Source organism: Mytilus californianus, unplaced genomic scaffold (assembly GCF_021869535.1).
Source record: "Mytilus californianus isolate M0D057914Y unplaced genomic scaffold, xbMytCali1.0.p SCAF_1, whole genome shotgun sequence".
NCBI classification, from domain to species: Eukaryota; Metazoa; Mollusca; class Bivalvia; order Mytilida; family Mytilidae; genus Mytilus; species Mytilus californianus.
The window spans coordinates 38,187,072-38,200,066 of NW_026262581.1; the positions used below are offsets into that span (position 1 = coordinate 38,187,072).

The 12,995-nt window shown below is 32.1% G+C and overlaps 1 protein-coding gene across 4 annotated transcripts in view; it reads left to right on the forward strand.

Moving 5' to 3' along the window:
* LOC127702419 (kelch domain-containing protein 10-like) overlaps nucleotides 1-12,582 on the forward strand; it is a 174,687-nt gene extending 162,105 nt beyond the window's left edge. For 3 of the 4 annotated variants that reach the window (XM_052206636.1, XM_052206644.1, XM_052206623.1), the window contains one exon: nucleotides 4,697-12,582. The gene's annotated coding sequence lies outside the window, so the exon portion shown is untranslated. The remainder of the gene's footprint in view (nucleotides 1-4,696) is intronic. The other variant, XM_052206630.1, reaches the window with a different exon arrangement.
* Nucleotides 12,583-12,995: the final 413 nt, after the last annotated feature.

Sequence of the window (12,995 nt, forward strand, 5' to 3'; positions counted from 1 at the left end):
AATCTAACCATGTATTTAGATTTTTTATTTTTGGGCCCCATTATCAACTTTGTCCACATTGAGGTCAAAAGGGTCCAAAATTAAACTTTGTTTGATTTCATCAAAAATTGAATTCTTGGGGTTCTTTGATATGCTGAATCTAACCATGTATTTAGATTTTGGATATTGGACCATAATAGGTGAATGTCCAATTTAAAATTTTTAAGTTCTTAGACCACATTCATTCTGTGTCAGAAACCTCTGCTGTGTCAAATATTTAATCACAATCCAAATTCAGAGCTGTATCAAGCTTGAATGTTGTGTCCATACTTGCCCCAACTGTTCAGGGTTCGACCTCTGCGGTCGTATCAAGCTGCGCCCTGCGGAGCATTTTATTTGTTTTTATAAATAATAGTCTTTTAGAAATGAAAAGCCTGTGTGTTATTTCATAGATGTTTTCACTCATTTTATCTTCGCTGTTAATGCTAAATTTACATTGTATACTTGAAAAATGAAATTGACAATTTGAATACACCACCAGATATTAAATTGCTAAATTAACATGAAAATTGGTAAATGGTAATTAAAAGGCAATTTATTTGCTATTTGCTTATAATTTAATGGGATGTTGTGTGTTGACTTCTTACCTTTTCTTTTCTTTTCTTTGAGATAAACTGACAAATAAGGGCAAGAAAATTAAGATGCGACAAGTCTTTAAAGATTTTGTTACTGTGACTTGACTGTTAGTGTTGCTCTCCACCTATTGCAACTTATTCAAAATTCAGACCAAATTGCAATTCAATTTGTTTTGTAAAACCAAACTGTTCCACTGGTCAGAAATTTGAACAAACTGCTGTAGAAGACCACAGTCAAGTCGTGAAAGTGCAAGGTGATAAAATAAAGCATACCGGTACTTACAATCCTATAAGACTTTAATTCCATTTCAATGTTATTATGGATTATCAGTCTAACAGTTTGTATAGAAATTTTATTGTTATTGTCATATCCATGCTAACGGTGATAGGTAGTAATTTTGAATTGCTATAAAAATGTCCAAACTAATCTTCCATACAATTTTTCTTTCGAAAAGTCTTCTATATTCATAAGAATCAGACATCATTTGAATTAAAACATTTTATATTCAGTAAAATATGTGTGAAATTACAATACGTTGTGAGGAAGTTTCCATGGAAGATTATCAATTTATCTTTCGAAAAGTCCTCTGTATTTAAAAGAATAATGTTTTAGGTTATCTCCCATGGAAACTTATTAACAACGTATTGTAATTTCACATATATTTTACTGAATATAAGATGTTTTAATTCAAATGATGTCTGATTCTTATGAATATAGAATACTTTTCGAAAGAAAAATTGTATGAAAGCTTAGTTTGGACATTTTTATAGCAATTCAAAATTACTACCCATCACCTTTAGCATGACAATAACAATAAAATTTCTATACAAACTGTTAGACTGATTATTCATAATAACCTTGAAGTGGAATTAAAGTCTTATAGGATTGTAAGTTTGCTTTATTTTATCACCTTGCACTTTCACACTTGATTGTGGTATTCTACAGCAGTTTGTTCAAATTTCTGACCAGTTGAACAGTTTGGTTTTACAAAACAAATTGGAATTTGGTCAGAATTTTGAATAAGTTGCAATAGGTGGAGAGCAACACTAACAGTCAAGTCACAGTAATAAATTATTCACTGATTATACCAATGGTAGATTGGCAACAATATTGTATATGAACAAGAAATGCATATTTAAAAACATTTGAATGTCAAGCATTGTCGTTAAACTGAGACTAGGTATGGAAGCATTTGTGCACTTATTAATACAATAGATAATTATTTTATGGTATGAATTTCAATGATATTTTTAGAATAGATAAGAAAGAGTGAACAATAGCTTCGTGTCAAAGAAGCTTCAAATTTCTTAACATCTATACTACAATGTATATATGAATATGTATTCTTTTTTAGTTCACCTGGCATAGGGTCATGTGAGCTATTGACATCACTTAGTGTCCGTCGTTGTCGTCTGGTTTCTATCATAATCTTTTTCAAAGATCTTCTCTGAAACTATATAACCAAATTCAGCCAAACATTGGCTGAATCGTCCTTAGGGTATGTAGTATAAAGGTTGTGTTTTTTCCCAATGAGTCAACGATCATTGCCGCCATGGCTAAAAATAGAACATAAGGGTAAAATGCATGGTTGTTGTTGGTTCTTGTCTGTCATATTTGTTTTTCATAAATTGTTTTGTTATAAACTAGGCTATAACTTTTCTCACTTGAATTGTTCTTATTTTTCATGTTGGGGCCTTTTATAGCAGACTTTATGGTATGTGATTTCTTCATTGTTGAAGGCCGTACAGTTGCGTATAACTTCATTTGAACTTCAGTGGATAGTTGTCTTATTTGCAATCATACCACATTTCCTTATTTTTATATTGTCTTATATCTTTTTAACTATAACAGTTAGAGGAAATCTGACAGTGGCATATTTGTGCAAAATTTCAAATTTTACCTACTTACTGTGTCCACCAAAATTATCAGATAACTCCCCAAGGACTTATTATCCTTAAATGACGATTTTTGACTAATTTTATAGTGTTTTTGTCTATGATCTCAAAAACTGTAATAGATAGGTAGAAACTGTATGAAGCAAAGAATAATCAGAAATACGAGATCTACAGAAATGTCAATACAACCAAAACAAAAGGATGACCCCTTAAGGAATTATAGCCTTAAACAATGATTTTTGTCCAATTTTCTTGTCCATCGTATACCAATTCAAAGATTTTTTCTGAAACTACTAAACCAATTTCAACCGGAGTGAATGATTTTTGGGGTATGTAGTATGAAGCATGTGTTTATTTTTCCAGTCTTTCAACAAACTATAATAGAGAAAATCTGACGGTGGCAAAAATGCTCAGAATGTCAATATCTACTTACTTTCTGTTTGAACCAAAATGATCAGATGACTCATTATAGTAGTTCAACCTTAAATGATGATTTTGACTTATTTACCAGTTTTAACTCATTATCGTGTAAACTATAATAGAAAGGTTGAAATTGTGAACATCAAAAATATAAGCTATACAAGATATACAAAAAAAAAACCATATGACCGTAACTATCAGACGACACTTTATAGGAGGTATTGCCCTTATTTAAAAGACAATATTTTTAATAATTTCGAATATTTGGCTGTTATCTTGAAAAATATTATAATTAAGTAGAAACTGTTAACAGCAAAAATGATCGATATATAAGATACATAAGAATGCCAATTTGACAGAAACCATTGCCTAACCCCTTCCCTAGCTTAAAGACGATTTTTTTTCTAACTAATGAGGTTTTTTTTTAACGATTCTAAAGGCGAGCGATTCAGTATCTTAGGAACCTCTTGTTTTATTTACAAAAACCTTCTTATGGCAGAAAGTTATAACACTACTAAAAATTTATTGTCAATTATTTTCTGGGAAATTAATAATGTCTTTCTAGACAAATACTTTTTTATAGCTCAGATGAACGGTATGGGTTTTGCTCATTTTTGAAGGCCACATGGTTCGTATAATTGCTTTAATTCATGTCATTTGCACTCTCTAAGAATTTTTTTCTTTTGCAACCATACCACGTCTCTTTATTAGCTTACCTGGCCCAAAGGACCGAGTAAACTATGCTCATCACTTTGGCAGTTTGCGTCCATCGTCGGCGTTGTTCGTTCAATTTTTCAAAAATCTTTTCTGAAACTATTGGGCCATATTAAAACAAACTTGGCCACAATCATTGTGTTATCTATTTTTTGAAAATGTGTCATACGACCCCCGCCTTTCAACCAACAAGGCCGACATAGCTAAAAATGGAGATTAGGGGTAAAATGCAAGTTTTGTCTATTATCTTGAAAACTCTAGAGAAGATATGATAGGGGCAGACATATTTTTTATATTGAGATCTACCTACTGTCTATATACATTATAACCGTCAGAACAATTCTCAATACGTTATTTCCCTTATTAAATGGTCAGCAAGACAAGATCTACAAATAAGTCGGCATGGCCGAAATCGTTAGTTAACTCCTTAATTGAGTTATTATACTTGAATGACGATTATTTTCTCCATTTTTTGCGTTTTTACCTATTATCTTGAAAACTATAATAGGTAGATAGAAACTATAAATAGCAAAAATTATCAGCAAAACAAGATCTACAAACTAAACATGGCAGAAATTATCAGTAGATTCCTTATAGAAGTAATTGCCCTATAAATAACGATTTTGTTTTCTTCAATACTTTGCCTTATTGGCTATTATTCATGCCCCACTGCTAGGCGAAGAAGGCATTAGGGTTTACCCTTGTCCGTTTGTACGTCCATCCGTACGTCTGTATGTTCCGAAATTGGTGTCCGTTCTCTAACTTTAGTTTGCCTCTACCAAATGTTGCGAAATTTATAGACGATGCTTATTACCACCAAACACAGATCAAGTTCGAATTCGGGTGGTGTTCCTTTGACAATGAGTTATGTCCCTTTATGAATTATGTTGCCTTTTTCGCACTCTAACTTTGCTTTGCATCAACCAAATGTTATGAAACTTATACGCGATGGATATTACCACAAAACAGAGATGAAGTTTGAATTTGGGTGATGTCAGTTTCTGTTATTGTATTGTGTTAGTGTATGGATCTCTCTGACATTGTACCACAAGATTCCATATCACACAGGGAATGCTGGGATTGATTATGGGGGTAATTGCCTCAAAATATTAGGAATTAGGGGCCAAAAAGGGGCAAAAAACAAGCATTTTTCTAGTTTCATGACAATAACTTGTGTGCAAGTGTATGGATCTTTCTGAAATTGTACTACAAGGTTCCATATCAAAAAGGGAAAGCTAGAATTGAGTTTGGGGGTAATTGCCCTAAACGTTTAGGAATAAGGGGCCAAAAAGGGGCCACAAATAAGCATTTTTCTAGTTTCCAGACAATAACTTGTGTTCAAGTGTATGGATCTCTCTGAAATTATACCACAAGGTTCCATATCACACAGGGAATGCTGGGATTGATTTTGGGGGTAATTGCCTCACAATATTAGGAATTAGGGGCTAAAAAAGGGGCAAAAAACAAGCATTTTTCTAGTTTCATGACAATTACTTGTGTGTAAGTGTATGGATCTTTCTGAAATTGTACTACAAGGTTCCATATCACAAAGGGAAAGCTGGAATTGAGTTTGGGGGTAATTGCCCAAAACATTTAGGAATAAGGGGCCAGAAAGGGGCCAAAAATAAGCATTTTTCTAGTTTCCAGACAATAACTTGTGTTCAAGTGTATGGATCTCTCTGAAATTGTACTGCAAGGTACCATACCACAAAGGGAAGGCTGGGATTGAGTTTGGGGTGATGAATCATAAGGGGGTTCAAAAAATTTGGGGGGGGGATTTTTTTTTTTCCTTTTTTTTTCTTTTTTTCCTTTTTTTTTTTTCTTTTAAAATTTTCCATTTTAAGTTGGTTATTTCTGTTTTATATTTAAAAGCAAATAATAATGATATGGTAGGAGATACACACCAAACAGGTTATTATATAATAAGTATTGTGCAATAGCAAGAAATTTTCAATTGCACAGTATTGCACAATAGCAAGAAATCTTCAAGTGCACAGTATTGCGCAATAGCAAGAAATCTTCAATTGCACAGTATTGTGCAATAGCAAGAAATATCCAATAGCACAATATTGCGCAATAGCAAGAAATTGTCAATTGTACAGTATTGCGCAATAGCAAGAAATATTCAATTGCACAGTATCGTGCAAAAGAAGATACTTCGTATAAATTGCTTATTTCTTGACCAATTTCAATGGGGTTTTATTCTTGAATTCTTGGGGTTCTTTAATATGCTGATTCTAACCGTGTATTAAGTTTTTGGATTTTGGGCCCCGTTTTTAAATTGGTCCACATTGAGGTCCAAAGGGTCCAAAATTAAACTTTGTTTGATTTCATCAAAAATTGAATTATTGGGGTTCTTTGATATGCCGAATCTAACCGTGTATTTAGATTCTTAATTTTTGGTTCCGTTTTCAAATTGGTCTACATTAAGGTCCAAAGGGTCCAAAATTAAACTTAGTTTGATTTTAACAAAAATTGAATTCTTAGGGTTCTTTGATATGCTGAATCTAAACATGTATTTAGATTTTTGATTATGGGCCCAGTTTTCAAGTTGGTCCAAATCGGGGTCCAAAATTAAACTTTGTTTGATTTCAACAAAAATTGAATATATGGGGTTCTTTGATATGCTGAATCTAACCATGTATTCAGATTTTTTATTTTTGGGCCCCATTATCAACTTTGTCCACATTGAGGTCAAAAGGGTCCAAAATTAAACTTTGTTTGATTTCATCAAAAATTGAATTCTCGGGGTTCTTTGATATGCTGAATCTAACCATGCATTTAGATTTTGGATATTGGACCATAATAAGTGAATGTCCAATTTAAAATTTTTAAGTTCTTAGACCACATTCATTCTGTGTCAGAAACCTATGCTGTGTCAAATATTTAATCACAATCCAAATTCAGAGCTGTATCAAGCTTGAATGTTGTGTCCATACTTGCCCCAACTGTTCAGGGTTCGACCTCTGCGGTCGTATCAAGCTGCGCCCTGCGGCGAATTTTATTTTGCATTTGGGACAAAATCTATAGATATGGAGAAACTGTAAACAGCAAACACGATCGACAAAAGAAGATCAACAAAATAGATATTTTGGTCATGAATTATATTCTAGAAAGATGTACTTAGACTCAGGTGAGGGATACTGGCTCTTAGTTTGTTGCTAATTTGTATTGTCTATTAATTAGATTTGTATTTACAAAGTATTGCTCAGTATTATTTTGAAATCCATTTATATTGTTGTAAGATATTGTTATTATTATTTTTGAACATTATCTTAGTGACTCGAGTTGAAGAAAGACAAAACAAGGTATGTTATCTTCACAAGTATCTGTAATTATACTGAATACTTATCACTTTCCAAATGAACATCCTTAGGAAAATTTAATTAAATTTTCTCAATTTTGTTACAGGCCAAGTAATTACAAATTATAACCTAGCATGAATATGGCATATGCATTGTTTTAGCTCCTTGTGATAACCAGTAAGTAAAAACTATAAAGAGAAATTTGCATAGAGTATTTGATGAGTAACTTATGTTAAGTTCACATGGCCTAAAAGACAATGTGAGCTTTTGCCATCACTTTGCGTTCGTCGTCCGTCATCTGTCGTCCGTCGTCTCAAACTTTAAAAAAAAACTCTTCTGCTCTGAAACTACTTGGTCAAACGTTACCAAATTTTACCTAAAAGTTCCTTAGGATTTCAAGTTTTAAAATGTATCCGGGGTTTGATCCAACAACAAACATGGCCGCTGTTGCTAAAAATTGAACATATGGGGTAAAACGCAGTTTTCTCCGTTATATTTAAAAAATTTAAGCAGTTAAAGTAAATCCGACATGATAAATATGATCAGCAGGTCTATCACCTGCGAATTTTTCAGAAAAATCGGACAATCATATTGGAGTTATCATGGTTATTGCCCCTGAAATGTAAATTTTCAGTAAATTTCAAAGTTTTTGGCTTTTATTTCAAAAATCAAAGCATATAGAGCACATCCGACATAGGTTAGAATTGACAAGCAGTTCAAAGTCTATCTTCTGCGAACGATTCCGAGAAATCAAACATCATTTTGGAGTTATTGCCCCTGAAATGTCAATTTTCGGCAAATTTTGCAGTTTTTGGTTATCTCGAAAATTATAACAGTTAGAAATGTTAACAGTAAGAATGACCAGAACAGTATGATCTACAAATAAGTCAACATGGACGAATTGTCAATTGACCCCTTATATGAGTTATTGCCCTTGAAAGACTCATTTTTAGCAGAAATTATAAAAAAGAAAATTGTAAAAAGCGAAAGTGTTCAGCAAAATAAGTAAATATGGAAGATTCGTCAATTAATCCTTTACAGGACTTATTGCCCTTGAAAGACTAATTTAACACATTTTTTTTGGGTTTTTTTTCCAGAAACTATAATAGAGAGAAATTGTTCAACAATATAAGATAAAAAAAGATGCTAACTTAACCGAAATTTTCAATTGACCGCTTTAATGGGTTATTGCCCCTGAAAGATGTTTTATCCCTGCTTATACATTTTTTTTTATGTTTTGAAGAAATCATAATAGAGAGAAATTGTAAACAGCAAAGATGTTAAGTACAATAAGATCTGCAAAGAAGTCAGATGGCCGAAATTGTCAACTGACTCCTTTTAGCATTTTTTGTTATTGAAAGATGATTTTTTTTTCAATTCTTACAGTTTTTGAACAAACTATAATAGATAGTGAGAAACAGGAAAAAAACAAAAATTGTTCAGCACAATAAGATCTACAAATCAGTCAACATGGCCGAAACTGTTAACCAAATCCTTATAGAAGTTATTCCCCTGAATTTTATCCATTTTTTGCATTTTTATCCAAGCTATAAGAGTTAGAGAAAACTTTAAAGAGCCAAAAAGATTAGCAAATTATCATCTGCAAGTAAGTCAACATGGTCACATCGAACTGGTTATAGGAATGATTGCCATTTGAAATGACTTTTTTCTTTATCTCAAAAACTTCAATGATAGAAATTAACTGTAAACTGTAAAACATAATCACTACAATAATACGAAGATGCCACTAAATAAGATCTACAAATAAGCAAACATAACTGATTGTAAAGGAAAAAATTATCAAAATGGCATATTTTCACCAGGTGAGCGATTCAGGCTCTTGGGGGCCTCTTGTTTATTAAATGGAACTGATTTTCCTGTACACATCAGTCCAAGTATTACATTTTATTTGTACTCAAAGTTATGGGGATTAACTAAACTGCAGTACACTTTACCAAGACGATCTCCATAAGCTATCATATAAATGTTTTGTTTTCTATATGCTTCATTTTTTTATGTCCATGGTATTTTTTTTCACTAGAAAAACATGAGTAGTTCTAATGTTATTACATATCTCTTATATCCTACACACTGTCACATACATTTGCACAGTGAAGGTATTAAATTGCATAGGATGTTCAATTACAACAGTGTGTTATGATGAAGATAATATATATTATATAAGTATGTTAAAATTCGAATTTATTAACCATTTATCTTGTTACCGATATTTAATTAGATGTTTATACAGAATTTAGAAAGGTTTTGGTGCATATATGTCATAATGTAGCCATTTTATATTTCTAAATCGAATTTCATTATATTATTGTTATTCGATAAGAATGAATGAAATATATATCGTGTTTACTATATCTAGTCTTTTATCATCAGGATTTGCCATATCTAACAAACCCTTACTTCATTCTATTGAAATGAAGTTAAAGTTATATTTCTTAAGGATTATATTTTTTCAGTCCAAAGAGACTTTTATTATGAAATTATTCGGTGTAATTTGTGAAAACTGTATATTGTAACATCATATTGAAAATTCAGTTAAGTGCATTATTCTCAAGTATTCAAAAAGTTAAGACAACAGTAAAGGTTAGGCTTAAAAGCCATCATTTGTTCTCTAAAATTTCAAGTATGGTAAAATTCCTTAGTCCTTTCATAATTATTTTAGTTTTATTGATAACTTTATAGGATTGAATGGTGTGGTTTGTTAAGTGCAAAAATGTCATGGGTTTTATTTAAATTTTAAACATTTAAATTCATTGTTTAACCGAACTTCACAAATTACATTGTATGGTCACAACAGCCTCACATATATCAGAGACATAGAATACATAATGTATTATACGTCTCTGCATATATTAAAGGTGCCATCATGGTCTTTCAGAATTGTTAGAACAATTTCTTTTAAATATAACTTGAGCCCAAGGTATAGACTGACACATTTTTTGGTTAACCACAGCAATATTTGATACAGAACTTTATACACTTTTAAAATTGAATGCTTAGAATTATTTCGAAATGCCTGCTTTTGGATTTTATTCTGACACTTTAAAATGGAAGAGCCAGCGGAGTTCAACTACTAAAACAATTTCTTTTATTATACATTTACCTGAGAATTATTCTAATGAACTTTAGTACATTTTGAGGGTTTTTGTGGGCGACCTACATTTGCTCGAATTTTACTTTTTACAAGTATTGCGTTTACAAACGAAATGCGCCATTTTTTGTATAAATGTTATGCCAGTAAAAACATATCATTGTTAATTCTTAGCACAAAGATTTCCACTTTATTAGTGCAGGTGGGGCCTCGGTGGCCGAGTGGTCTAAGTAGTCGAACTACTGTATCACTAGCCAGTCAACACTGAGGTTGTGAGTTCGAATCTCGCATGGGGCAGGTGCACTCGACTCCAATCTTAATTGACTAGGATTGTCAGTTTTCCTACCGAAGGTCGGTGGTTCTCTCTGGACACTCCGGCTTCCTACACCAATAAAAACTGACCGCCACGAAATAGCACAATAGTGTTGAAAGGGGCGTTAAACACCAATCAATCAATCAATCAATATTAGTGCTTGTGTATTTTACAATTTTAAAATTGTTTTGCGATATATCTATGCAACGCCTTTTTTGTCTTCCAAACCAAATTACATAACATTGGTATATGCTGTTTATTGTGTGATTTAAAGTTATATTTGTTTTTATGATAATGTGAGTTAACGTTTCTGTGTATATACAGAGAGATATATTTGTTGTCTATTCCCTTTATTTTATTTTAATTTTGTTTTATTTCAAAAATTCTGTATGCAGATTAGAATAAGTTGTGAAAATGAGATATATTATGTTAATTAAGTGAGTACAATGAAACCTTTAAAAAAAGCTGTGTTTTAATTTACACAGGTTTAAATAATTAGAAATTTTCACTATGTCCTGATACAAAATGTTTCTGGACTAACCCGATCTGATTAGTACAGGTTTCTGGACTATGCAGTTTTTGGTTAATACAGGCTTCTGGACTATACAGGATATGGTTTATACATGTTCAACTGTATAAGAAATTTAACAACAGGAAAGAAATTTGCTCAATGTCATATGATGTAATTATTAAGGTGATTGTTGCATTCTTATGTTATTATCTTATAAAGGATAATTTTTAATGAATCTTTATATTTGTGGAGCTTGTCGCGAAAGCGAGACTTAGCGATCCTAGATTCCGTCGGCGTTGGCGTCGTCAATATTTGGGATTTTAAAAATAATTTTTGACACGATAAATTTGTAAACCTTCATGGATTGTTATGAAGCTTGGACAGACGCTAATCTTTAAGATCAAGAAATAGCAACTAAAGAAAAACTTTGATATTTTTATTTCAATTCTGTATTTTACTGATTAATGGATTACACTTTAACACCGGTAGCAGCAATCGAAGGCGAGACACAGAGTTCCGCGTGTACGATTTTTTTTCTTTTAACGTATAAATAATCTGACCAAAAACAAATGTTAATTGTAACATATTTAGTAAGTAATGGAGATTAGATTGTGTTTTGAAAAGAAAAACAGTATTACCTTCATATATTTAGATGTCAGTTGGTAAAAATCAATTTTTCCATTCATTTCCATTGGATTTTACAGAACATTTGGTGGAAAATTATTTGCTAACATTTTTTTTGTTTAGTTGTAGATTTAACAAATTATTATCATTTTTATACGACCGCAAATTTTTTTTCGCGGTCGTATATTGCTATCACGTCGTCGGCGTCGTCGTCGTCGTCCGAAGACATTTGGTTTCCGGACAATAACTTTAGTTTAAGTGTATGGATCTCTATGAAATTTAACCGAAGGTTCAATACCAAAAAAGAAAGGTTAGGATAGTTTTTGGGGGTGATGGTCCCAGCCGTTTAGGAAAAAGGGCCCAAAAAAAGCATTTTTCTAGTTTCAGGACAATAAGTATTTTGATTGCTCTGAAATTGTACCACAAGGTTCAATACCACAAGTAAAAGGTTGGGATTCATTTTGGGGGTAATTGCTCAAACCGTTCATGAATTAGGGTGCCAAAAAGGGTATCAAACAAGATTTTTTTTGGGGGGGCGGCAATTTTTTTACAAGATTTAAGAAATTAAAATGAAAATTTCATCAATTATTATTATTTTTTGGAAAAAAAGGGGGGGGGGAGGTATAAAAATGTTTTTTTTTTGGGGGGGGGTCAATTTTTTTCCCCCTCAAGATTTAAGAAATTGTCAATTTTTCTAAGAAAAATTGGGGGGTCACAATTTATTTTGCTAATTCTTTGTATATAGCCTGAAAACATTTACTAAGTATTGCGCAACAGCACAGTGTATTGCACAACATCAAGAAATCTTTAATTGAATATAAATTCAAATCATAAAACCAATTTCAAGTTCTTTGACTACATTTATTCTGTGTCAGAAACCTATAATGTGTCAAATATTTAATTACAATCAAAATTCAGACCTGTATCAAGCTTGAATATTGTGTCCATTTTTGCCCCATCTGTTCAGGGTTGGACCTCTGCTGTCGTATCCAGCTGCGCTCGGCGAAGCAGTTTATTGTGTTAAGCTTTTATGCATATTTGTTTTTATTGTTGATGAATAAAATGTATGATTTGTTGTTTTCAGTTTTTATGAGGCCAAAATGTTCAGTCCTGTAATGGAACATGCATCATGCTGTTTTCTGTCTATAATCATTCCTAAAAGGTGTAAAAGTTAAAATGTGTGAAAATAAAACTTATTATTGGCCTTTTCTAGAAGTATTTATGTTTATTGGAGTGTTGAGAAGACACCATGTTCTTCCCCACTCCTTGTTTAGAATTAGGTTCATAACAGCGTGGATAAGGACACCTGGTATTTAAACCTTGTCGTGTGTATCACTGACTGTCGACAAGAAATATTTATATTCGTATGAGTTGAACATGTTAGAGTTACCCTTAACCATAATAATTTAGTCGTTATATTCCACTGCTCTACGATGGCTACATTAACGCCTGAACGCCTTGGAAATGGAAAATCGTCAATTAATCATTC